Source organism: Arachis hypogaea, chromosome 5, assembly GCF_003086295.3.
Source record: "Arachis hypogaea cultivar Tifrunner chromosome 5, arahy.Tifrunner.gnm2.J5K5, whole genome shotgun sequence".
Lineage (NCBI taxonomy): Eukaryota > Viridiplantae > Streptophyta > Magnoliopsida > Fabales > Fabaceae > Arachis > Arachis hypogaea.
In genome coordinates this window covers 50,576,305-50,604,091 of record NC_092040.1, presented here as the reverse complement: position 1 = coordinate 50,604,091, position 27,787 = coordinate 50,576,305, and the positions used below count along the sequence as shown (strand labels likewise).

At 38.9% G+C, this 27,787-nt stretch overlaps 1 non-coding gene across 1 annotated transcript; it reads right to left on the bottom strand.

Moving 5' to 3' along the window:
- Positions 1 to 15,210: 15,210 nt before the first annotated feature.
- Positions 15,211 to 15,318, bottom strand: LOC112804353 (small nucleolar RNA R71). Its single transcript, XR_003202962.1, has one exon. It is a non-coding gene; the product is annotated as a small nucleolar RNA R71 (small nucleolar RNA).
- Positions 15,319 to 27,787: the final 12,469 nt, after the last annotated feature.

Sequence of the window (27,787 nt, the reverse complement as noted above, 5' to 3'; positions counted from 1 at the left end):
CTGTTCTCCCAACAAAGGATAATTAGTGCTTCATAATTGAGAGCACAATACAAAGAAACTAAAATCTAGGTATGAAAGTGTAAGAGAGATTCAAAGTGGAGGGTGGAGTCACCCCCACCCCTTGATCGTGTCTTATTGTGCTTTCTCAATCCCTATTTATAACTGGTGCGCGAAATTGTGAACAATACTTTTTCACAACTCTCATAATCCCCGGTAATGGCTCCAAAAACGTAGTAGCTCAATACCATGGCATTACACAACTTCGCACAACTAACCAGCAAGTGCACTGGGTCGTCCAAGTAATAAACCTTACGCGAGTAAGGGTCGATCCCACGGAGATTGTTAGTATTGAAGCAAGCTATGGTCATCTTGTAAATCTTAGTCAGGCAAACTCAAATGGTAATAGTGATGAACGAAAATAACACAAAGGTAAAGATAGAGATACTTATGTAATTCATTGGTAGGAACTTCAGATAAGCGTATGAAGATGCCTTCCCTTCCGTCTCTCTGCTTTCCTACTGCCTTCATCCAATTCTTCTTACTCCTTTCCATGGCAAGCTCGTGTAGGGTTTCACTGTTGTCAGCAGCTACCTCCCATCCTCGCAGTGAAAACTAATGCTCATGCACTCTGTCACAGTGCGGCTAATCACCGGTTTGGTTCCCTCCCCTACCGGAATAGAATCACTCTTTTGCGTCTGTCACTAACGCCCAGTAGGTTACAGGTTTGAAGCACGTCACAGTCATTCAATCATTGAATCCTACTCAGAATACCACAGACAAGGTTTAGACCTTCCAGATTCTCTTGAATGCCGCCATCAGGTCCTGCCTATACCACGAAGACTCTGATCTCACGGAATGGTTGGCTCGTTTGTCAGGCGAGTACTCGGTTGTCAGGCGATCAACCATGCATCGTGCAATCAGGAATCCAAGAGATATTCACCAAGCCTCAAATGCTTGTAGAAGAAGAGTGGTTGTCAGTCACTTTGTTCATGAGTGAGAATGGTGATGGGCGTCAATCATCACCTTCATCAAGTTGAAGAACAAGTGATATCTTGGAACAAGAACAAGCGGAATTGAATGGAAGAACAATAGTAATTGCATTAATACTCGAGGTACAGCAGAGCTCCACACCTTAATCTATGGTGTGTAGAAGCTCCACCGTTGAAAATACATAAGCATAAGGTCTAGGCATGGCCGAATGGCCAGCCTCCCAATGATCTAAGAACTAAAATTGTCCAAAGATGATCTAGAGATCTAAAGTGATCAAAAGATTTTTAATACAATAGTCAAAGGTCCTACTTATAGAAAACTAGTAGCCTAAGGTGTACAGAAATGACATAAAAATCCTCTTCCGGGCCCACTTGGTGTGTGTTTGGGCTGAGCAATGAAGCATTTTTCGTGCAGAGACTCCTCTTGGAGTTAAACGCCAGCTTTAGTGCCAGTTTGGGCGTTTAACTCCCATTTGGGTGCCAGTTCCAGCGTTTAACGCTGGGATTTCTTGAGGTGACTTTGAACGCCGGTTTGGGCCATCAAATCTTGGGCAACGTATGGACTATCATATATTGCTGGAAAGCCCAGGATGTCTACTTTCCAACGCCGTCGAGAGCGCGCCAATTGGGCTTCTGTAGCTCCAGAAAATCCACTTCGAGTGCAGGGAGGTCAGAATCCAACAGCATCTGCAGTCCTTTTTGGTCTCCGAATCAGATTTTTGCTCAGGTCCCTCAATTTCAGCCAGAAAATACCTGAAATCACAGAAAAACACACAAACTCATAGTAAAGTCCAGAAAAGTGAATTTTAACTAAAAACTAATAAAAATATACTAAAAACTAACTAGATCATAACAAAAACATACTAAAAACAATGCCAAAAAGTATACAAATTATCCGCTCATCAATAACCTATTACAAATTCAAATTCAATTAAAATTACATCAAATTCAATTAAAACTTGATTTCATGGGCTTGTTGGTCTTGAAGAAATGAGGAATTGATGAAGGATTTGGAGCTCCTGGGAGTTGGCCAAAGGTTAGCCATTGAGCACGCACCAAGAAGTCATGTTGAACGACATGCTTGTTTGGTTTGCAAATTGGCCTAAACTGGCCTCTGATTTAGTTTGCTGTAGCACGCAAATAAAACCTCGTTGCAAGTATAGTTTCTAAACCAACAAAGAATCCTCTCATAAAAAATTTTGGTTGTCACAAGTACAAACCCCTATAAAAATAAACCGAAGTATTCAAACCTTGGGTGGTCTCTCAAGGAATTGCAGGGAAGTGTTTGTACTATTGGTTATGGAAAAGTATCTTTTTGGGTTTTTAAAATAAGGAACAAGGTAATAAAATGGCAAGGAATTAAATTAATAACTAAAAAAAAATCTTAACTAGGATTGAGAATTAGAAGTCATGTCCTCGTTATCGTCATCAATTGTGATGGTAATTGTATTTCGCTTTCACTTAGTTAACCCTCTACAATGAAGGTAAGTGGTGCACGAAATTGCAATCACACTTTTGTAATCCGCACAACTAACCAGCAAGTGCACTGGGTCGTCCAAGTAATACCTTACGTGAGTAAGGGTCGAATCCCACAGAGATTGTTGGTTTGAAGCAAGCTATGTTTATCTTATTATTCTTAGTCAGGATGCCAACAACAGTGTTTTTCAAGTTCAGTGAAGAAAGGAAAAGGGCATAAAATAAATATTGTTATGCAGTAATGGAGAATATGTTAGAGTTTTGGAGATGCTTTGTCTTCTGAATTTCTGTAATGTAATATTCCATCCATGGAAAAGTGCAAAGTTCCCTCCATGGCAAGCTGTATGTAGGGTGTCACCATTGTCAGTGGCTACCTCCCATCCTCTCAGTGAAAACGGTCCAGATGCTCTGTCATAGCACGGCTAATCAGCTGTTGGTTCTCGATCATGTTGGAATAGGATCCATTGATCCTTTTGCATTTGTCATCATGCCCAGCAATCGCGAGTTTGAAGCTCGTCACAGCCATTCAATCCTTGAATCCTACTCGGAATACCACAGACAAGGTTTAGACTTTCCGGATCCTCAAGAGTGGCCGCCATCAGTCCTAGCTTATACCACGAAGATTCTGATTAAGGAATCTAAGAGAAGCTCATTCAATCTGATGTAGAACAGAGGTGTTTATCAGGCACACGTTCATGGGTTGAGGAAGGTGATGAGTGTCACGGATCATCACCTTCTTCATAATTAAGCGCGAATGAACATCTTAGATAGGAACACACACGTTTGAATGGAGAAATAGAAACAATTGCATTAATTCATCGAGACGCTACAGAGCTCCTCACCCCCAACAATGGAGTTTAGAGACTCATGCCGTCAAAGTGTATAAAATTCAAATCTGAAAATGTCATGAGATACAAAATAAGTCTCTAAAAGTTGTTTAAATAGTAAACTAGTAACCTATGTTTACAGAATATGAGTAAACTAAGATAATTGGTGCAGAAATCCACTTTTGGGGCCCACTTGGTGTGTGCTGGGGCTGAGACTTAAGCCTCTCACGTGCTTGGGCTGTTTCTGGAGTTGAACGCCAGGTTGTAACGTGTTTTGGGTGTTGAACTCGAACTTGTAACTTGTTTCTGGCGCTGGACGCCAGACTACAACATGGAACTGGCGTTGAACGCCAGTTTACGTCATCTATCTTTGCGCAAAGTATGGACTATTATATATTGATGGAAAGCCCTGGATGTCTACTTTCCAACCTAATTGAGAGCGCGTCAATTAGACTCTTGTAGCTCCAAAAAATCCATTTCGAGTGTAGGGAGGTCAGGATCCAACAACATTAGCAGTCCTTTTTCAACCTAACTCAGATTTTTGCTCAGCTCCCTCAATTTCAGCCAGAAAATACCTGAAATCACAGAAAAACACACAAACTCATAGTAAAGTCCAGAAATATGATTTTTTGCCTAAAAACTAATAATATTTTACTAAAAACTAATTAAAACATACTAAAATCTACATGAAATTACCCCCAAAAAGCGTATAAAATATCCGCTCATCAGTAAGTCAAGTGAGCAAAATCAACTTAGGCTCACAAGTCCTAATCAAATACTAGAGTTAGTGAAGCCTAAGCCAATAAGCTATTTTCAATTATCCTTCAACAAGAGAATTTGATAACTCTATAGTCTCAACTAATCAATCCAAGTCAAGAATATAAAAAGCTAATTTAAAATCCAACTAAGCATTTTATCAAACACTTGGAAGGCATAAAATAAAAGCATAGAAAAGTAATAAGAGAATATAAAATCTAAAACAACCAATTGCAAACATAAATGACTAACAATCCAAGAGAGTAACAATAAACATAGAGAACATAAATTTCATTAAAAGAAACCAAACGTAACAAGAGATCATAAACATAAAAATGGTGAAAAAGGGAAATTAATAAGGGAAAAAGATAAACTAAAGTAATAAAACAAATAAAAGTATTCTTCTACTTTTATTTCTTTCCTATCAATGTTCCTTTACTTCAGTTTTCTTCTACTTTTATTTGTTTTATTACTTTAGTTTATCTTTTACCCTTATTAATTTCCCTTTTTCACCATTTTTTATCTTTATGATCTCTTGTTACGTTTGGTTTCTTTTAATGAAATTTATATTCTCTATGTTTATTGTTACTTTCTTTGATTGTTAGTCATTTATGTTTGCAATTGGCTGTTTTAGATTTTATATTCTCTTATTACTTTTCTATGCTTTTATTTTATGCCTTCCAAGTGTTTGATAAAATGCTTAGTTGGATTTTAAATTAGCTTTTTACATTCTTGACTTGGATTGATTAGTTGAGACTATAGAGTTATAAAATTCTCTTGTTAAAAGATAATTGAAAATAGCTAATTGGCTTAGGCTTCACTAACTCTCGTCTTTCTTTGGACTTGTGAAACTAAGTTGATTTTGCTCACTTGACTTACCTTCATTGTAGAGGGTTAACTAAGTGAAAGCAAAATACAATTACCATCACAATTGATGACGATAATAAGGACATGACTTCTAATTCTCAATCCTAGTTAAGAGTTTTTCATAGTTATTAATTTAATTTCTTGCCATTTTATTACCTTGTTCTTTATTTCAAAAAACCAAAAAGATACTTTTCCATAACCAATAGTACAAACTCTTCCCTGCAATTCCTTGAGAGATGACCTGAGGTTTGAATACTTCGGTTTATTTTTATAGGGGTTTGTACTTAAGACAACCAAATTTTTGTATGAGAGGATTCTTTGTTGGTTTAGAAACTATACTTGCAACAAAGTTTTATTTGTGAAATTCTTTACCATACAAAAATTTGATCATCAGAAATTCCATTCAATGACATGCATTTTTTTCTCCAAGAATGACCCAAATTGGCCTTAGTTTGATTTTACCGTTGAGCAGCTTGAATTTGCCATTTGATGCAAAATATGAATCATGCGTACCTGATAAGAGTAAAACCTATGGGCTTAGAATTTTTTCTCGGTTAGAGGAAATAACTTTGTTGCAAGTATAGTTATAAACCGACAAGTAACACTCAATCAAAGTTTAATTTTTGGTTGTCACAAGTCCAACCCAATAAAGATAACTGACAGTATTAGTCCCGGGTCGTTCTTCCTAGGAATCATAATCGAGTGCTCAATTATTGGTTATGAGTTTCACGGGTTGGGTTGATAAAAGTGCAAGAAAATAAATGGTAAGAAAATAAAGGTAACAACTAAAGAAGCAAATACTAAAGAGAGACGTTCATGGCAAGGATTGAGAATATATGCTTTCTATCCTAGTCAATAATTATCATACAATGATTAATAAGAGTTAATCTTATTAAGCCATCTTCAACATCGAAAGAAGGTACAATGTTATCTTCAACATAGGAAGAAAGTCAAATAGGACTAGTTAATCTCAATCCAAAAGTCCTAATCGACTCACTAATTGAATTAGCAAGAGGTTAGAGTCAATGGAAACAATATTAACTAACAACTCTAGATCACTAACATAAGTTGGGTATTAATGACTCAAGATTGCCTAATTGCTCTTTCCAAGCCAAGAATGCTCAAAAACTACTCTAAAATCCAACCAAGTATTTTGTCAAACACTTGGAAAGCACAAAAGTAAAGCATGATAAATTTCAAGCAATAATAAAATCTACAACTATCCAATGCAAGAAATTAACAATAACAACTAAGGAAACCATATTAAACATGAAATACCTCAAAATTGCATTAAAGAGAATGAAAATTAACAAGAGTACATGAACATAAAAGTAACAAGAATGAGAAATTAACAAGAAGAAATAGGAAAATCAAGATAATAGAACAAGAAATTGTAAGAAAAACTAGATGAAAACAAGAATTAAACCCTAGATCTAAGATGAATTAACCTAATTCTACCCTAATTCTAGAGAGAAGAAGGAGCTTCTCTCTCTAGAAAATTACCTAAATCATGGCCCTAAGCTAATCTAATTGCTCCCCCTTTGTTCCCTCTTGAATTCTGCATCAAATAGCCTCATAAATGAGTTGGATTTAGGCCTGGTTGGCTCAGAAATCGCCCCCAGCGTTTTCACTTTAATGAGGTCACATGATCAGCGTCATGCATGCGAGTGGTCAACGCGTTCGCATCACCTTGCAAATTCCTTCCTCAAGCGTATGCGTGGGTGACGTGTGTGCGTGGCCTTAAGTCCTCCAAATGCTAATTTCATCATGAATTCTCCATTTTGCATGCTTTTCTCTTCACTTCTTCCATCCAATACTTGTCTTATGAACCTGAAATCACTCAATAAATATATCAAGGCATCGACTAGAATTAAAGTGAATTAAATTTAGCTATTTAAAGGCCTAAAAAGCATGTTTTCACTCTTAAGCACAAATAAGGAGAAATTCACAAACCATGCTGTTTCATTGAATAAATGTGAGATAAGTTGATAAAATCTCCTAAATTCAACACAAGATAAACCACAAAATTGGGGTTTATCAAACCTCCCCGCGCTTAAACTAAGCATGTCCTCATACTAAACCAAGAAAGAGACAAAGGGTATCAATATTTATTGTAAACTATCTAAATGCACTCTATTTAAATGCAAGCAATTACTTGGTCAAAATAAATCAACTTCCAAGAAAGCATATATGAATATGAGGGCTAAAGGTACTAACAAGCAAGTCAAATCCACAATTAAATTGAGTTATTAGAAAAGAATTTAACAACTTGCAAGAAGAGAGATGACAACCAGTGGAAACATGTGATTGAGCAATCGACCCTCACTGGATGTGTATCCGCGCTAATCAGTCAAGTGTATAGGGTTGATTCACTCAATTCTCCTCTAATCATGCTTTCTAAGATTTGTTTTTCATCTAACAATCAACAATTATTCAATGCATGCATACAAATATCATGAGGACTTATCCATAGGTTGTAATGGGGCTAGGGTCAAGGTAAGGTTGTATATAGTTTAGTGAGCTTGAAATTTGAATCTTTGACTAACTTAAACTCTCACCTAACCTACAACCTATAAAATTTCAAAGCTAACCTAACTACCCATTCTACACTTTTTCACACACACTTATGCATTCACCTTTTTTATCACAACCTATATGCAATGCTTATTATTACTTTACTTTGGGGCATTTTGTCCCCGTTTTATTGATTTATTTTTTTTCTTTTCTTTTTCTACATTTTTCTTTTATTTTTCTTTTATTTTTCTCCTTTTATTTTTTATGAATTATATACAAAGGTACCAATACATATGGTTTAAACATTTAATGCATGAGTATGTACCCAATTCCCAATATTTTCAACAAAAACTTTAAAATACACTTTTGTCTCACCCAATGTTCCCAAACTTCCCACAATCAAATGATAAACACTCTCACTAGCCTAAGCTAATCAAAGATCCAAACAAGGGACATTTATTATTTTCCGCTTTAAGGCTTGTAGAGTGCTAAAATTAAGAACAAAAGGAGTTTAGCATAAGCTCAAAGTTGGCTAACAATAGTAGATAAAAGGTAGGCTATTTGGGTAAGTGAGCTAAATGTAACGATGGCCTCAATCATATAAATGAAATCATACACAAAATAATGGACATAAAGAATCAAACAAATCAAAGATTGTAATCATAGAAAGAGAATAATACACGCAAGAATGAAAATCATGGTTATATGATGTAATCACACAATTAGGCTCAAAACTCACATGCTTATGTGTTCTTAGCTTAGATATATGTTCCACGATATATATAATTCAAGCAAGTTCATTGAAATTCTTTTTTACTCAAATCAATTGGGGTGCCCTATAGATAAAATCCTTAAAAAATTTTATTATTTTGACTAAGCTTATTACAAATATATGCAAAATAAGAAAATACAACTAAAAATTCTAAAAGACCTAAAAATGAAATGCGAAAGTGTTGGGATTAGAAATTTGTCACCCAAAAACGGCCGATTGGTCGGACGACCTCCCCACACTTAAAAGTTTTCACCGTCAACGGTGCATTCAAAGATGAGCAAGGGTGTACGGTGACTTTCCAGATTGCCACCTTCAGCTGGTAGATCAACTGGTTGCTGCGTTTCTTTCTTTCACTTCCATTTTTGCTTATGATGACTAATCCATGAAAAATAGAAAATAATACCGTAAGATGAGAAAATGCAAAAGCAAGGTAGCGTAAATTGTTGGAATGAAGTAAGAACCATTAGAAGAATAATGTGAGTTCTAAGTTGCATGCGGTTTAGGATACACACACTGATATTAAAAGTTATGTCACAAGTACTGATGCAGGTGCATCATTGCCTGTTTTTTGTTATTTTAGTAGATTTCAGTTAAGTTTTCATACAAATTCTGTTAATAAATAAGTAATAGCATGAAACATCTCTGCATCAAGTAAAATCTCAAACATAGGTGCAATTTTAGCTAATATACAAGGTAAATATGATGAAAGATATAACACTAAGTGAAGTTGTGATTTTGAGTATTATTAGCACACTTAGTATATTAAGATCATCTTGTATATTACTTTGATGTACTTATTTGTTTGATGATAGCGAAAGCAAAAGTAGAGGAAAGCAAGGAGGTAGAGGCAACATTGACGTACGAACGCCATTACCAACGTTGGTCAAGAAAGAAGGGAGTGTTAATGGGCAACGTCAACACACCAACGCCAGTGCTAAAGTTGTGCCCAACGTTAGTTGCCAGCACCAATGCTACTACACAAAAGGTGCCAACCTTAGTGTGCTAACTTGGGGTAACGTTAGCACACTAACGTCTTCGATCATTTCACAAGTTGGGGGCTAATGAATCACCTTATGTGCGTACGCACAAGAGGCAAAATTCACAAGCCACGTGTGCGCGTAGGCGACGCGCACGCGTGGGAAGAGTGTTAACACACTAACGCTATGTCATTAACGCTAGTGATGCAGGTCACGCATACACATGGGCGACGCGTTCGCATGACATGTCCAAAGATAATGTTGATGCGTACGCGTGAGCGATGCATATGTTTCACTAGAAAAGCGTTAATGACAACGTTAGCGTGTTAACGCCAGTAATAACGTTGTTAACATGGGTATTAACGCTGAAAAGGGCCTGGGAGCATTTTCTTAGCGTTAGCAACACCAATAATGGCCCCGATAATGTCAATCCACCCCTGGAGCGTGCATTCACTTTTCAACCAAGCAAAACCCATTAACATCACTCAATCAAAGGCACAAGAAGCATCTAGAATAGGAATTTTCATTCAATTAGAATTTACATTTCATTTCAACTTGTATTCTAGGGAAGCCTATATATAGGCATTAGTTTTCAAAGAGAAAGTACACGGGAATAGAGGGGGATTGGGAGAGAGTGAAGACCAATTCGGAATTTTGTGAATTGGCACACTCCAAGGGGAGTGGGTCTTCAGACCCCTCCCATCAAACACTCTTCTTCCCTTTCTATTCTTTTCTTTTGTTTGGTTGTAATAGTTTAGTTTTTAATATTTAATTTTCATTTATGAATATTGAATTTTCATTTTAGTTTTGAATCCTTAATCTTCATCTTTACTTTCATGCACTTTAATTTTCATTTGAGAGAAATGACCACTTAAATCCCTATGCATTTGGGATAGGAGCTATGTTTAAGTTTTGATTGAATTGATGTTGATTTCTTCTTCCCAATCCGCTTGTTGTAGCCAAGAGATAACTTCCGTGCTTAATCGATCTATTCACTACCGAGAGGGGGTTTGATCATTGAATTTCTATGTGATCCTCGGAAGGGGAATCATAGAAATTGGTTGGAAGCTCTTTCTCTCACAACTCTCTTGATCAACAATTTTGGGATGAATTGAGATCCTGAGAACTTATGTGACTTATGGATAAGAGAATAGAACTTAACCTCTTCTCATAACAATTTGATCAATGAATTGGAAAATTGATAGCAAGGAGTTGGCAAATTGATTGTGTTAAAAGCAATTGGGTTGCCAAGGAATTGAAACTCAATTAATTAGAATCCGCCATCGCTTTACTTCATATAATTGAGGTTGAGATCTATTGATTCATAAAGAATTAACATCTTCAATCCCTTATGGTTTTCCATCTTTACTTTCTTGCATTTTACTTTATTGCACTTTACTTTCTTGCACTGCCTACTTTATTGCAATTTACTTTCTTGCTCCAACACTTTATTTTCGGCACTTTAATTCCTTGCACATGCCTTTCTTGTCATTTACCTTCCTAGATCTTTATTGCCTGCATTTACTTTTCTAACATTTACATTTCATGCTTGTTCATCACTTCTACATGATTCGTCTAACTAGAATAATCAACTAACTATCGATTCCTTAATCCTTTAATCCTTGTAGGATCGACCTCACTCTTGTGAGTTTTACTAATTGATACGATCCGGTGTACCTGCCGGTGGTTAAAACGAAGAAATAATTTTTTTGTTATCAAGTAGACAAAAGAAAGCATACACTTCACTCATTCTAGTGTGCTTGAAATACTTTAAAGAAACTTGTAAGTTAAGATAAACAAACAAGTAATAAAGAAGCATGAAGGTACTCAAAAAAATAATTAAGCAATTGTGAATGGAATAATGAATGGATATTGATTGATGTGTAAGTAAACTTAGTAAACCAAATGAAATATAGAGCTCACACATCAAACAATGACACATATTAAAGTTTGTTTGCAACATCTAAGTGAAATAAGGGTGGAAAACATGGATGCTATGAAACTTAGAAAAAAGAAGATTGAAGCGAAAATAGATCACATAGCAAGCATGGTCCACAAAGCTTAGAAAGCACAAAAATATGTCACTAGGTAAGCCCATGATCCAATTTCACAATTCCACAAATCTCAATGCATGAAATAGGTGATGTAAATAAGGGTCAATCATAGACAAGCATCTCCTAACAAAAAAATGTATTGATGATATATAATTGCCTAACGGAAGCGGATAACTGCTTCCAAGCTATGGAGCACGCGCTGCAAGCACAGCATATCCCGAATAACCAATATATGGAGTTTGCTACCTATCAGCTTCGGGAAGAGGCCCGACATTGGTGGCAAGTAGAATACCGCTTACTACAGCTTCAGAACGCCGATATTTCTTGGGATAAATTCCAGACGGCCTTCTACAAGAAGTACTTTCCTGAGTGTGTAAGGGAAGCAAAGGAGATGGAACTTATGCAGCTGAAGCAATGTTCCTTATCTGTGGCGGATTACACGAGCAGATTTGAGGAACTTTGTAGGTTCTCTAGGGCGTGTCAGGGTGCCCCGGAGACCTATAAAAGTTAGAAGTGTGTCAAGTATCAAATGGGCTTGAAGGATGACATCATGACTACTGTGGCTCCTATGAAGATTCGAATTTTCCCCGATCTGGTGAACAAGGCAAGAGTGGTTGAAGAATACGCAAAGACGGTAGCCTTTGTGATGACTTGCATTATCTACCCTTCTTTCTCGCATAAAGAGGACCATAAAAGAGCATAAATCTCATTTGATCATTTCAATTCATGCATTATTTGATGAATATTATGGTACATTGCTTTGAGATAAGTTGTGCTGAATTTCAGGTGAAAAAGACATCAAAAAGGGGAAGAAAACAACAAAAATGAGCTAGGCGTGTGAAGCGGGCGTGCCACTTTAGAGCAAGCGCCACAAAAATGAACTAGCGTGCCATGCTAGGAGCTGGGCGTGGCACACCAGTACTAAATTTGAGAGGTGGATTCTTGAGCATTCATATCGGCGTGGCACGCTAGTACAAAGTTCCAGAGAGCAACAATGAAGGACACTAAAGGGGGCATGGCACGCCAGGTTGGGCGTGGTATACCTAACCCATCACCTTCTATGGGCGTGCCACTTGAGCCAAGGGGCGTGGCACGCCAACTCATCATCCCAGGAGGAACCTTCACCATGGGCGTGCCACTTGGTATCGAAGGCATGGCACGCCAGCATCAAAAAGTCACTTGGGCGTGCCACTTGAGCAACCAGGCGTGGCACGCCAAGCTTGAGAAATCCACAAATGTATGGGTGTGCCACTTGAGCAGCATGGCGTGGCACGTTGGTACAAAATCCCAGAGAAGGGGCTGAAGGCCAATGAAATCTGGGCGTGCCACTTGGTATAGAAGGCGTGGCACGCCAATCCAAGAATCTCACTATGGCGTGCCACTTGAGTGCTGGGCGTCGCACCCCAGCTACTGGAACCAAGGCATGATCTTGGGCGTGGCACGCCAGCCTCTAGGCATGGCACGCTGGTACAAGTTTCCAGAGAGGATGAGGGAGGCCAAACATATAGGCATGCCACTTGGCGTCGAGGGTGTTGCACGCCATCCACTATTCCTCATTTGGGCGTGCCACTTGAACCCCAGGCATGGCACGCCAGTGTTATTGAGGAAGCAAAAGCCATTGGGGCGTGCCACTTGAGTTCGTGGCATGGCACGCCAAAAAGAAGAATCACTTGCTTATAAAGGGCGTGGCGTGCCAGACCCTGGGCGTGCCACGCTAGTTCAACTTTCCAGAGAGCTTCATCAAACATGCAGCAAGGGCGTGGCACGCTAGACCCAGGGCGTGCCACACTAGTTCAAGTCTCCAGAGGGAAGAAGAAGAAGGAAAAGGCTAGGGTGTGCTACTTAAGCTCGAAGGCATTATATGCCACGCTACATGGGTATTAAAAGACTCTGGGCGTGCCACCTGAGCTCGAAGGCGTGGCACGCCAGGGATGTTATTGAAGAAGAGCGTGCCACTTGAGGGACTGGGTGTGGCACGCCAAGCCAGAATTAGAGGAGCACGTGGCACGCCACTAAAGCGCCAGCCACACGCCAACTGGGAAGTCACGCTTATTGAGTTTCTTTTCCCTCCAAATTGTAATTTTCCTTTTTCACTTTTATAATTCTTTTATTTTGAGAGCTAAGAGTAGTATAAATACCCCCCAAGAAGTACTGAAAAAGGGGGTTAAGCAGTTAGGGTGCTAAGTTTGAGATCCACTTTTACACTTCATCATCTTCTTTACTTTGGAGTACTTTTCTTTGAGCTATGAGTAGCTAAATTCCCTCTCATTGAGAGAGGGAGCACTGTTGTACTTGATGGATTGATGATAGTGAAATTCTTCTTCTCTTCATCTTCTCTTTGATTTGCTAAAAGGAATTTCGTTTTCCATGCTTAGTGTTCAATTATCTTGGAAAAGATATTGAATGCAAAAATGGGTTTCATGGGAACCTTGGAAAAGGAAACATGAAACCATGCTTGAAATCCCTTCTCACACTTGAGTAGGATCTGGGTTTTGGTGTTTGGATATGGTGACATATAATCCTCCCTCTACTTGGACCTATAAGGATTTGTGGTATAATCAGGGACCAAGCATATCTTTCTTCATGAACAATTAGACCAAGGAATTAGCTATTGATCAAGATTTGAGAGATTGAGTCACCAAGGGATTGGGGCTCAATCAATCATGATTGCCAAGAGGTCAATGAGTTGCATGATTGAAGAGGATATAAGCTGGAATTGATCCAAAGAGATAGCATCTCCTGATCTCAATGAATTTCCCCATTCTTATCTACCACTTTCTTTATAGCTTGCTTTTACAATCTGAAATTCCCCATTCCCATTTACAATTAAGTCATTTATGATTCTGCACTTTATATTTTGCCATTTTCGTTTACGCACTTTATTACTTTCCTTTACAATTTAGCTATTTACATTTCTGCCATTTATAATTCTGCAATTACAATCTATCTGTCCCACTTGACTAATTCATCAATTGATTAAAACTATTCAAATTTACCAATCTCTGTGGATACGATCCCACTTTACCGTGGGTTATTACTTGACGATAATTTTGGTGCGATTGCCAAAAGAGTGGATTCATAATCAAAAATTTTATAGGGTGTGAATCCAAAACTGCATCAAGTTTTATGGTGCCGTTGCCGGGGATTGGTTTAAATTTGACAGTGATTAAATTTATTGGAGGGCTAGATTAAGCAATTTAATTTCCTAGTTATTTTATAATTTTTTAGTGCTCTTTTATTTTTTTTGTCTCTATTCTGATTTCTATCCTTTCGCTTTTTTTAAGATTATTTTAGTTATCCATTGTCCATATTTCCATCCTTCTAACTATTTGATTAATTGCATCAACAAAGCTAACCACTAATCTCAACAATTTTTTTACTTTAGTTGTTCTCTGCTGGTTATTTGCTAAGTGTATGACAGGTAAAAGAGGAGGAACTGTATCTCCCTTCGATAGTGAACCTGAGAGGAGCTTCCTTAGATTAAGGAGGAAAGCAAGAGGCAAAGGCATAGTTGGAGAAGAAGAAGTGGAGGAAGATCTAGAAACCACTATGGAGGAAAAAGCATATAACCATGTTGGAGAGGAAGCTGGCAATCATGTTGGGCAAGAAAGGAGAGTCTTAGGCTCCTATATCAATCCAAATCCAGGAAACTGTGGCAGCAGCATCCTAAAGCCAACAATCCATGCCAATAACTTTGAGTTGAAACCTCAACTCATTACACTTGTCCAGAATAATTATTCATATGGAGAAGATGCCCAGGAGGACCCAAACCAACATCTCAATACATTATTGAGGATCTGTGACACTGTAAAGACCAATGGTGTACATCCGGACACCTACAAGCTACTTTTGTTCCCTTTCTCACTCAGAGACAAGGCAACAAAGTGGTTGGAAGCATTTCTCAATGAGAACTTAACCACATGGGATGATGTTGTAAACAGATTCCTTGCAAGATTTTACCCTCCATGAAGAATCAACAGGCTAAGAGCTGAGGTGCAAAATTTCAGACAACAAGATGGTGAAACACTCTATGAGGCCTGGGAGAGATTCAAAGATTTGACAAGAAGATGCCCACCAGAAATGTTCAATGAGTGGGTACAACTACACATCTTCTATGAAGGGCTGTCCTATGAATCAAAGAAGGTCATAGATCATTCTTCAGGTGGCTCACCCAACAAGAAGAAAGCCATTGAAGAAACCATAGATGTCATCGAGACTATAGCTAAAAATGAGTATTTCTATGCTTCAGAAAGAACTCAGAAGAAAAGAGTGCTAGAACTCAATTCTGTGGATGCCTTGTTAGCCCAAAACAAGGCAATTGCAGCACAACTAGCAGCCTTAACCAAGAAGATGGAAGCTAATCAAGTCTCAGCCATTCAAGACCAAACTCCTCAACAAGAAGGAAGTACATCAGAATCTGAGGGTGACTGGGAACAAGCTAATTATGTGAACAACTCATCCAGACCACCATATGACCCCAACTCCAAGACATACAACCCAGGCTAGAAGAACCACCAAAATTTTGGGTGGGGAAACCAACAAAGCCATAACCAGAACCACAACAAACCTTATCCATCAAATCAACACAACACTCACAATCCCAACCATCAAACAAATAACCATAGACCTTACCATAATTCACAAAACACATCATACCATGGCAACCAACCAACACACAACAATCACCATCAAGACATACCACCCTCAACCATGCAACCATGTGAAATCAAGAGCAACTTTGAGAGAATGGAGGCTGTAATAGCACAACTATCATCACAGCTTGCAGGAGCCATCTCCACCCTTATGGAGAGACAAACGCAGACTGATAGAAGGATAGATGCCAATTAAGAAGAATACAGGTCAAATCTAAAAAATCAAGGCGCAGCAATCTCAAAGTTGGAAGCACAAGTAGGGATCTTATCCAAGCAAATTCCAATGCCCACACACACATTTCCCAGTGATACCATGGCCAACCCGAGAGGGGAATGCAAGGCCATTACACTTAGAAGTGGGAAGATTGTAGAAGAAGGAACCCCAAGCAAAGACAACCATGAAGAAGAAGTTGCAGAAAAGCATGAAAACAAGAATGAAGAAGAGACCCCTGCTCCATCCTCATTAAAACCAGTCTTGAAGCCTTATGTACCAAAGGCACCATACCCACAAAGGTTGGAAAAAGATGGGAAGAATGGCCAATTCACTAAGTTCCTAGAGATCTTCAAGAAGCTCCAAATCAACATACCATTTGTTGAGGTATTGGAGCAGATGCCACTTTAAGCCAAATTCTTGAAAGAGCTCATAACAAGAAAAAGGAACTGGGGGGCAAAGGAGACCATAGTACTAACTGGGGAATGTAGCGCCATCATACAAAAGAAGCTACCTCAGAAGATGAAGGACCTAGGGAGTTTCCAAATCCCCTGCATCATAGGGGATATCACTATTGAGAAAGTCTTATGTGACCTGGGAGCTAGCATAAATCACATGTTCCTAACCATGATGAGAAGGATGAAGATTAAAGAAGCCAAGCCAACAAGAATGGCACTCCAATTGGCTGATAGAACATTCAAGTTTCTACATGGAGTAGTGGAAGATTTGTTGGTGAAAGTGGAGGAATTTATTTTCCCAGCTGATTTTGTTGTGCTGGACATGGAAGAAGAGGCCAACACATCAATCATCCTAGGAAGGCCATTCCTAGCTACTGTCAGTGCCATTATTGATGTGCAAAAAGGGGAACTAGTCTTGAGATTGCATGAAGAGAAGATGGTCTTCAATGTCTTTAAGGCAATGAGTTACTCCAAGGAGTCCATAGAAGAATGCATGATGGTAGACATGAAGAACAAAACTCTCGCGCGATCTAGAACTTTCACAAATAAATTTCCGTTGTAAGTATATCTTCTAAACCGACAAGAATTCCTTTCTTACAAAAGTTTTAGTTGTCACAAGTAACAAACCCCTTTGAAATTGATAACCGAAGTATTTAAACCTCAGGTCATCTTCTCAAGGAATTGCAGGGAGGTGTTCTTATTATTGGTTATGCAAAGGTATATTTTAGGGTTTTCAAAAGGGTTGAACAAGTAATGTAAAATAACAAGTCGTTAAAATAATAACTAGTAAAGCTCTTGGCAAGGTATGAGAACAGGAAGTCCTATCCTAGTTATCCACATCAATTATGATGAGAATTGGATTTTTCTCCCACTATGTCAACCTCTAACTATGAAGGTAAGTCAAGTGGACGAATTAATTTTGATTTCTCAGGTCCTAGTCTTTCCTTGGGAAAGGCTAGAGTTATTGGAACTCGAATTAATTCTTGAAGAATTCCAATTTTCAATCAACAATGAGTTTGATAACTCAAGTGTCTCCAATGACTCAACCAAAGCCAAAAGGAAAATATCTAAATTATTTATATAAATAAAAAAAGCAATCATAATTCTAAAATACCTCAAATTATATTAAATGAAGATATCAATTCTAACATGGAAAAGTTCATAAATTAAATTGAAAAAATAAATAAAAGGAACATTAAACCTGGAATTTGAGAAGAAATTGTAAGTTGAAATAATAAGAAATCCTAAATCCTTTAAGAAGAATCCTAATCCTAATCCTAAGAGAGAGGAGAGAACCTCTCTCTCTAAAAACTACATCTAAATTATGAAAAGTGAATTATGAGTCATCTCTCTTCACTCCTCCACTTTGCAACCTTTAATCTGTGCTTTCTGGGCTTGGAACTGGGCCGGAAATAGCCCAGAATTCACCGGGACCGAATTCAAACACGTGCAGGTCGCTGGAATTTCTGCAGAACGACGCGTCTGTGTGATTCACGCGTGCGCGTCGTTTTTTTGTATGGCCACTATAATGAATTATATATCAAATCGAAGCTCCGGATGTTAGCTTTCCAACGCAACTGAAACCGCATCATTTAGACTTCTATAGCTCAAGTTATGATCATTTTAGTGCGAGAGGGTCAGGCTGACAGCTTTGCAGTTCCTTCAACTTCTTGTATTCCTTCCACTTTTGCATGCTTCTTTTCCATCCTCTAAGTCATTCTTGCCCTGTAATCCCTGAAATCACTTAATACACATATCAAGGCATCGAATAATAATAAGAGAGGATTTAAATAAAAGAAAATAAGAGCCAAAGAAGCATGTTTTCAATCATAGCACAAAATCAGGAAGGAGAATGTAAAACCATGCAAATCATATGAATAAGTGGGCAAGGACTTGATAAAGCCCACCCAATTGAGCACAAGATAAACCATGAAATAGGGGTTTATCAAGACACCATAGAATAGATAGTTCAAAGAGTTTTAGAAGAAGAACAATGTGAAGGAACTATGGAGCTAGAACAACAAGCATCAAGTGGAGAACTACCATAAGGAATCATGAAGAATTCAATCATACCAACCCCCACGGACAACAAAGAAGCAGAGGCACCAAAACTAGAGCTGAAGACCTTACCACCAAGCTTGAAATATGCATACTTGGGTGACAACAACACTTACCCAGTGATCATCAATTCAAGCTTGAGTAAGGAACAAGAAGAAGAACTTATCCAAGTGCTGAGACAACACAAGGATGCTATAGGCTGGACACTTTCAGATTTAAAAGGGATCAGTCCTTCAATATGCATGCAAAAGATCCTACTTGAGGAAGATACCAAACCTTCAAGGCAATAACAAAGGAGGCTGAATCCAACCATGAATGAAGTGGTTCAAAAAGAAGTGTTGAAGTTGTGGCAAGCAGGGGTGATTTACCCCATCTCAGACATCCCTTGGATAAGCCCGATGCAAGTAGTCCCAAAGAAGGGAGGGATCACTATTGTGTCAAATAAAAAGAATGAACTGATACCCACAAGGATAGTGACTGGATGGCGCATGTGCATTGACTATTGGAAACTCAATGAAGCTACTCGGAAAGACCACTTTCCCCTGCCCTTCACGGACCAGATGCTTGAAGGACTCACAGGGCATGAATACTACTGCTTCTTGGACGGTTAATCTGGCTACAACCAAATAGTTGTAGACCCCAAGGACCAGGAGAAAACCTCTTTTACTTGTCCCTATGGAGTTTTCGCTTACCAGAGGTGCCAAGAAACCAACTTGGTTTTAAACTGGGAGAAGTGCCATTTTATGGTAACTGAGGGGGTGGTTCTTGGTCACAAGATTTCTAAAAAATGGCATAGAAGTAGACAAGGCAAAGGTGGAAGTAATAAAGAAGTTACCTCCACCTTGCAATGTCAAGGCAATCAGAAGCTTTTTGGGACACGCTGTGTTCTATAAGAGGTTTATTAAAGGTTTTTCAAAAATTGCAAAACCTCTTAGCAACCTACTTGTCTCAAATACTCCCTTTGTTTTTGTTAGAGAGTGCATGGTAGCCTTTGATGAGCTTAAGAAGAGACTCTCCTCTGCACCTATTATAGCACCACCTAACTGGGATTTTCTCTTCGAATTAATGTGTGATGCATCTGATTTTGCTATTGGTGCTGTTCTAGGACAGAGGAAAGACAAGCTAGTACATGTTATTTACTTTTCTAGCAAGGTCCTTAATGAGAATCAAAGGAACTACACCACAACAGAGAAAGAACTTTTAGCCATAGTCTTTGCTTTTGATAAGTTTAGATCATATCTTATTGGCTCTAAAGTAATTGTATTCACTGATCATGTAGCACTCAAATACTTGCTTACCAAACAAGAATCTAAGCCTAGATTAATAAGATGGATTCTGCTACTCCAAGAGTTTGACATTGAGATTAAAGATAGGAGCGAAGCAGAGAATAAGGTAGCTGACCACCTCTCAAGAATTCCACAAGAAGAAGAAGAGAATCATCAAGTTGCAGTAAATGAAAGCTTCCCTGATGAGCAGTTGATGATGGTCCAAGTAGCCCCTTGGTTTGCAGACATAGCTAACTTCAAGGCTATTGGGTAGTTACCAACCAACATCAACAAACACATGAAGAGAAAGCTAATCAAGGATGCCAAACACTACATCTGGGATGACCCCTATTAGTTCAAAAAGTGTGTTGATGGAATCTTGAGAAGGTGTGTCTCCCATGAAGAAAGGCAGGAAGTGTTATGGCAGTGCCATGGATCCGCATATGGAGGCCACTTCAGTGGAGAAAGAACAGTAGCAAAGCTGCTTCAATCCAGATTTTACTGGCCAACAATGTTCAAGGATGCTAAGGAATTGGTGTCAAGATGTGATGAGTGCCAAAGAGCTGGTAATCTAACCAAGAGAAATGAGATGCCACAGTAATTCATACTAGAGCTTGAACTATTTGATGTATTGGGAATTGACTTTATGGGACCCTTCCCAACCTCCTACTCAAATAGTTACATATTGGTGGCTATGGATTGTGTCTCAAGATGGGTAGAAGTCATAGCCACTGTGACAAATGACAACAAGATTGTGATAAGCTTCTTAAGAAGGAACATCTTCAGCATATTTGGAGTTCCTAGAGCCCTCATTAGTGATGGAGGGACACACTTCTACAACAAACAACTTGAGACACTCCTTCTCAGGTATGGAGTCAAGCACAAGGTGGCAACTCCATACCATCCACAGACCAACTGGCATGTTGAGATTTCAAACAGAGAACTAAAAATAATTATTGAAAAAACTGTTGGAAGCTCAAGAAAGGATTGGTCTAAAAAGCTAGATGATGCATTATGGGCCTACAGGACAGCCTACAAGACACCCATTGGGATGTTTCCATACCAACTAGTATATGGCAAGGCTTGTCATTTACCAGTTGAGCTTGAGCATAGAGCGTTTTGGGCTCTAAAAATGCTAAACTATGATGAGCAAGCTGCTGGAAAAAGAAGATTAATGCAACTCAATAAGCTGGAGGAATTTAGAAATCAAGCATATGAGAATGCAAAAATCTACAAAGAGAACACAAAAAGGTGGCATGATCAGAGGATAGCAAGGAGAGAGTTCACTGAAGGACAAAAGGTGCTGCTATACAACTCAAGACTCAAGTTCTTCCCTGGGAAACTGGTGCACGAATTTGTGATTCGCACAACTAACCAGCAAGTGCACTGGGTCGTCCAAGTAATACCTTACGTGAGTAAGGGTCGATCCCACGGAGATTATTGGTATGAAGCAATCAATGTTTATTTTATTGATCTTAGTCAGGAGGTCAATAAGGTGATTTGGATTTAATTGTAAGAAGTCAAAGTATTTAAAATTGTAAGTTAAAATAATAGAGAATAATAGCGTTACTTGTTGTGCAGTAATGGGGAATATGTTGGAATTTTGGAGATGCTTTGTCCTCTGAATTCCTGCAATGTAATATTTAACTCAATTGTTTGTAAAGCACGTCTACGGCAAGCTGCATGTAGGGCGTCACCATTGTCAGTGGCTACTTCCCATCCTCTCAGTGAAAACGTTCCTATGCTCTGTCACAGCACGGCTAATCATCTGTCGATTCTCAATCAGGTTGGAATAGAATCCATTGATTCTTTTGCGTCTGTCACTAACGCCCAGCCTTCAGGAGTTTGAAGCTCGTCACAGTCATTCAATCCCAGAATCCTACTCGGAATACCACAGACAAGGTTTAGACTTTCCGGATTCTCATGAATGCCGCCATCAATCCGGCTTATACCGCGAAGATTCTGTTGGGGAATCTAAGAGAAGTTCATTCAGTCTGATGTAGAACGGAGGTGTTTGTCAGACACACGTTCATAGATTGAGAGAGGTGATGAGTGTCACGAATCATCACCTCTTTCACAATTAAGCGCGAATAAACATCTTAGATCGGACCATACACACGTTTGAGTGAAATAGAAACAATTGCATTAATTCATCGAGACGCTGCAGAGCTCCTCACCCCCAACAATGGAGTTTAGAGACTCATGCCGTCACAAAATATGTAATTCAGATCTGAAAATGTCATGAGGTACAAGATAAGTCTCTAAAAGTTGTTTAAATAGTAAACTAGTAACCTAGGTTTACAGAAAATGAATAACTAAGATAATTGGTGCAGAAATCCACTTCTGGGGCCCACTTGGTGTGTGTTGGGGCTGAGACTAAAGCTATCCACGAGTAGAGGCCTTTCTTGGCGTTAAACTCCAGGTTATGACGTGTTTTGGGCGTTCAACTCCGGATCATGACGTTTTTCTGGCGTTTAACTCCAGACAGCAGCATGAACTTGGCGTTTAACGCCAAGTTACGTCATCTATCCTTGTGCAAAGTATGGACTATTATATATTGCTGAAAAGCCCTGGATGTCTCCTTTCCAACGCCGTTGAGAGCGCGCCAATTGGATTTCTGTAGCTCCAGAAAATCCATTTCGAGTGCAGGGAGGTTAGGATCCAACAACATCAGCAGTCCTTTTTCAGCCTAAGTCAGATTTTTGCTCAGCTCCCTCAATTTCAGCCAGAAAATACCTGAAATCATAGAAAAACACACAAACTCATAGTAAAGTCCAGAAATATGATTTTTTCCTAAAAACTAATATTATTTTACTAAAAACTAACTGAAACATGCTAAAATCTACATGAAATTGCCCCCAAAAAGCGTACAAAATATCCGCTCATCACAACACCAAACTTAAATTGTTGCTTGTCCTCAAGCAACTAGATAAATAAAATAGGTTTTAACAGAAATAAAGAAGTAATAATATTCTCGAGTTTTAAATGAAGCTCAGATTCTTATTAGATGAGCGGGGCTTGTAGCTTTTTGTCTCTGAACAGTTTTGGCATCTCCCTGTATCTTTAAATTTTCAGAATGATTGGCATCCTTAGGAACTCAGAATTCAGATAGTATTATTAACTCTCCTAGTGTAGTATGTTGATTCTTGAACACAGTTATTTTATGAGTCTTGGCCGTGGCCCTAAGCACTTTGTCTTCCAGTATTACCACCGGATACATAAATGCCACAGACACATAACTGGGTGAACCTTTTCAGATTATGACTCAGCTTTGCTAGAGTCCCCAGTCAGTGGTGTCCAGAGCTCTTAAGCACACTCTTTTGCTTTGGATCATGACTTTAACCACTCAGTCTCAAGCTTTTCACTTGGACCTTCATGACACAAGCACATGGTTAGGGACAGCTTGGTTTAGCCGCTTAGGCCTGGATTTTATTTCCTTGGGCCCTCCTATCCATTGATGCTCAAAGCCTTGGATCCTTTTTACTCTTGGCTAGTGCCCATGGCTTTTTTTTTTTTACTGCTTTTTCTTGCTTCAAGAATCAATTTCATGATCTTTCAGATCATCAATAATATTTTTCGTGTTCCTCATCCTTTCAGGAGCCAATATTCATCAAATTCAAAGTACATATTATGCACTGTTCAAGCATTCATTCAGAGAATAAAAAGTATTGCCACCACATATAATTAATTATAAATTTTATTATTAAGAACTCGAAAAAATATAGATTACTTCTTTATTCTAAAAAAATCTACTACTTTATTCATGCCTGATGATGATGAGAAAAATAAATTATAGCTTAATTGGAAATAAAATCAAAATAGACATACTAATTACTACTAAATATCTCCTAAGGTGAATTTCTATAATAATACTATCACTAAGATAAAGCAAAAATTGGAACTCAGAAAAATTGGAACTCAGCAACCTGTTGTTTTTGAGGAGTAGATGTTCCTCTAATCTGTGGGGTGTTATTCAAGGATTAATTTTTGGCGCTTCAGCTCCCTTAGATCACGCCCTTGCTCCTCCTGTTCCTTGAGCAGTTTGCAAATCATGCTACCTTGATTATTCTGTTCTTCCTTTATTTGATCCATAGCTTCTTGCAATCTGGAAATAGAAGCCTCAAGCTGTTCCCAATATTCGAATTGGGGCAGTTCTGGGAGAGCTTCTTGTGCTCTCCTCTTGGTTGAATCATCTTGTTGCTATTGTCTGACCATTGATATTCCAGTAATGGGCTTTTCAATTAGGATATATTCAGTTATTCCCATCTTTACTCCAGCATCCTTGCAAAGCATAGAAATTAGGCTTGGATAAGCCAATTTGGCGTCCTTAGAATTCCTGTTTGCTATTTTATATAGCTCACAGGAGATCAGCTGATGGACTTCTACTTCTTTTCCCAACATGATGCAGTGAATCATTATTGCTCTTTTAATAGTGACTTCAGAACGGTTGCTGGTGGGCAATATGGAACGCCCTACAAAATCCAGCCAACCTCTGGCTACTGGTTTCAGATCTTCCCTTTTGAGTTGAACTGGGATGCCAGTCGTGCTGGTAGTCCACTTGGCTCCAGGGATGCATATGTCCTCCAGAACCTTGTCCAGCCCTTTATTGACCCTCATCATTCTCCTATTGAAGGAGTCTGGGTCATCTTTCAGTTGAGGAAGCTTAAATATCTCCCTGATCCTGTCAGAGTTGGTATGAATGATCTTTCCTCTGACTACAGTCTTATGGTCAAAGAGAGCAGCTCCAATGATTCTTTGCCTTTCTGTCTCCCATAGATTAGCATAGAATTCCTGGACCATGTTCTTTCCCACTTTCGTTTCAGGATTGGCCAGAATTTCCCAATTCCTGTTTCGAATTTGCTCTTGGATCTCCGGATATTCATCTTCTTTCAGATCAAATCTGACTTCCGGGATCACGGATCTGTGACTCATTATCTTGTAGTAATGGTCTGAATGTTCTTTAGTTAAGAACTTCCCTTGATTCCAAAGTGGCTTTGGAGTACTTTCTTTCTTGCCTCTTGGGTTGGGTTGTTTCCCTTTAGGAGCCATGATCTTGAGTGGGTATGTTTTTGTGATCACGGATGAAACACACCAAACTTAGAGCTTTGCTTGTCCTCAAGCAAGAGAGAAGAAAGAAGAGGGAAAGGAGGAGAGCAAGTGTTGGATGATGATGAGGAGGAGGCCGCCGAATACAATATGTAGGGAGGGAGGGTGGGAGATTTTTCGAAAAATAAGAAAGAGATAAGATAGAAGATATGATTTTAAAACATATGATTAGAAAAAGATATAACTTTTAAAAAGAAAAAGATATGAATTATAATTTGAAAGATAGATTTGAAATTTAATTTTGAAAAAGATTTAAAAAAAAATAATTGATGTGTTGAAAACAAATTTGAGAAGATGATGGATTGGATTGGAAAGCCAATTGGCTTTATGGATTAAGATATATTTAATATTTTTGAAAAAAGGATTTTAGAAATTAGGATAAAAACTTTTGGAATTGAAAGTGATAATTTGAAATATGTTTATGCAAGAAATCATGAATTGAAACATAAAAATTTTGAAAAAATACAAAGAAAAACGAATTTGTACCTTCTCTCACCATCCTGGCGTTAAACGCCCACATGGTGCATGTTTTGGGCGTTTAACGCCCACATGTTGCTTCTCCTGGGCGTTCAACGCCCATCTGGTGCTTCTTTTTGGCGTTGAACGCCAGGAAGTCCTTTGTCACTGGGCGTTTTTCTGAACGCCCAGAATGCTAGCAGACTGGCGTTAAACGCCCAGAAGGTGCATCTTTCTGGCATTTAACGCCCAGAAGATGCTCCTTTCTGGCGTTTAACGCCCAGAAGGCTACCCTTACTGGCGTTGAACACCCAGTGGGTGCTTCTTTTGGGCGTTTAACGCCCAAAGTATTTCTTATTGGCTTTTTCACGCCAGGGAGCTTCCAAATTTCCCTGTAACTCTGTGACTTCAACCAATTGCTATTTCACCCTTGAAGATACTTGGACTTAAACCTGTAAAGAAAAGAAAATTTATTTAATTAGTAAATAAACTTTGTAAATGGCTGGGTTGCCTCCCAGCAAGCGCTTCTTTAATGTCATTAGCTGGACTATCACTGATCTTCAATTAAGTCTCAGTCTTGAGCATCCTTGCTCGAAATTACCTTCAAGATAGTGTTTAACTCTTTGTCCATTAACAATGAACTTTTTGTTAGAGTCACTATCCTGAAGTTCTATGTATCCATATGGTGATACGCTTGTGATTACATATGGACCTCTCCACTGGGATTTTAATTTCCGAGGGAATAATTTGAGCCTTGAATTAAATAGCAGAACTTTCTGTCCTGGCTCAAAGACTCTGGATGACAATTTCTTATCATGCCATCTTTTTGCTTTCTCTTTGTAAATTTTTGCATTCTCGAAAGCATTGAGTCTGAATTCCTCTAGCTCATTTAACTGGAGCAATCGTCTTTCTCCAGCTAACTTGGCATCAAGGTTCAGGAATCTGGTTGCCCAGTAGGCCTTGTGTTCCAGTTCCACTGGCAAGTGACACGCCTTTCCATACACAAGCTGGTATGGAGAGGTCCCTATGGGGGTTTTGAATGCTGTTCTGTATGCCCACAGAGCATCATCCAAGCTTCTTGCCCAATCCTTTCTACGGTTAATTACAGTCCGTTCCAGGATTCTTTTAAGTTCTCTATTTGAGACTTCAGCTTGCCCATTAGTTTGTGGGTGATATGAAGTAGCTACCCTGTGGCTAACTCCATAACGTACCAGAGCAGAGTAAAGCTGTTTATTGCAGAAATGAGTGCCCCCATCACTGATTAATACTCTAGGGATACCAAATCTGCTGAAGATATGTTTCTGGAGGAATTTTTAACACTGTTTTAGTGTCATTAGTGGGTGTTGCAATAGCCTCCACCCATTTGGATACATAATCCACTGCCACCAGAATATAAGTGTTTGAGTATGATGGTGGGAAAGGTCCCATAAAGTCAATGCCCCATACATCAAACAACTCAATCTCCAAGATTCCTTGTTGAGGCATGGCATAACTATGAGGTAGGTTGCCTGATCTTTGGCAACTGTCACAATTAAGCACAAATGCTCGGGAATCTTTATAGAGAGTGGGCCAGTAGAAGCCACTTTGGAGGACTCTTGTGGCTGTTCGTTCACTTCCAAAATATCCTCCATACTGTGATCCATGGCAATGCCAAAGGATCTTCTGTGCTTCTTCTTTAGGCACACATCTACGGATTACTCCGTCTGCACATCTCTTGAAGAGATATGGTTCATCCCAAAGATAGTATTTTGCATCTGTGATTAATTTCTTTGATTGCACCCTACTGTACTCTTTGGGTATGAATCTCACTGCCTTGTAGTTTGCAATGTCTGCAAACCATGGCACTTCCTGGATGGCAAACAGTTGCTCATCCGGAAAGGTTTCAGAGATCTCAGTGAGAGGGGGGACGCCCCTTCCACTGGTTCTATTCGGGACAGGTGATCTGCCACTTGATTCTCTGTCCCTTTTCTGTCTCTTATTTCTATATCAAACTCTTGCAGAAGCAACACCCATCTGATGAGTCTTGGTTTTGAATCCTGCTTTGTGAGTAGATATTTAAGAGCAGCATGATCAGTGTACACAATCACTTTTGATCCTACTAAATAGGATCTGAATTTGTCAATGGCGTAAACCACTGCTAGTAGCTCTTTTTCTGTGGTTGTGTAATTCTTCTGTGCATCATTTAGAACACGGCTGGCATAGTAAATGACGTGCAGAAGCTTGTCATGCCTTTGTCCCAACACTGCACCAATTGCATGGTCACTGGCATCACACATCAATTCAAATGGTAATGTCCAGTCTGGTGCAGAGATGATTGGTGCAGTAACCAATTTAGCTTTCAGAGTCTCA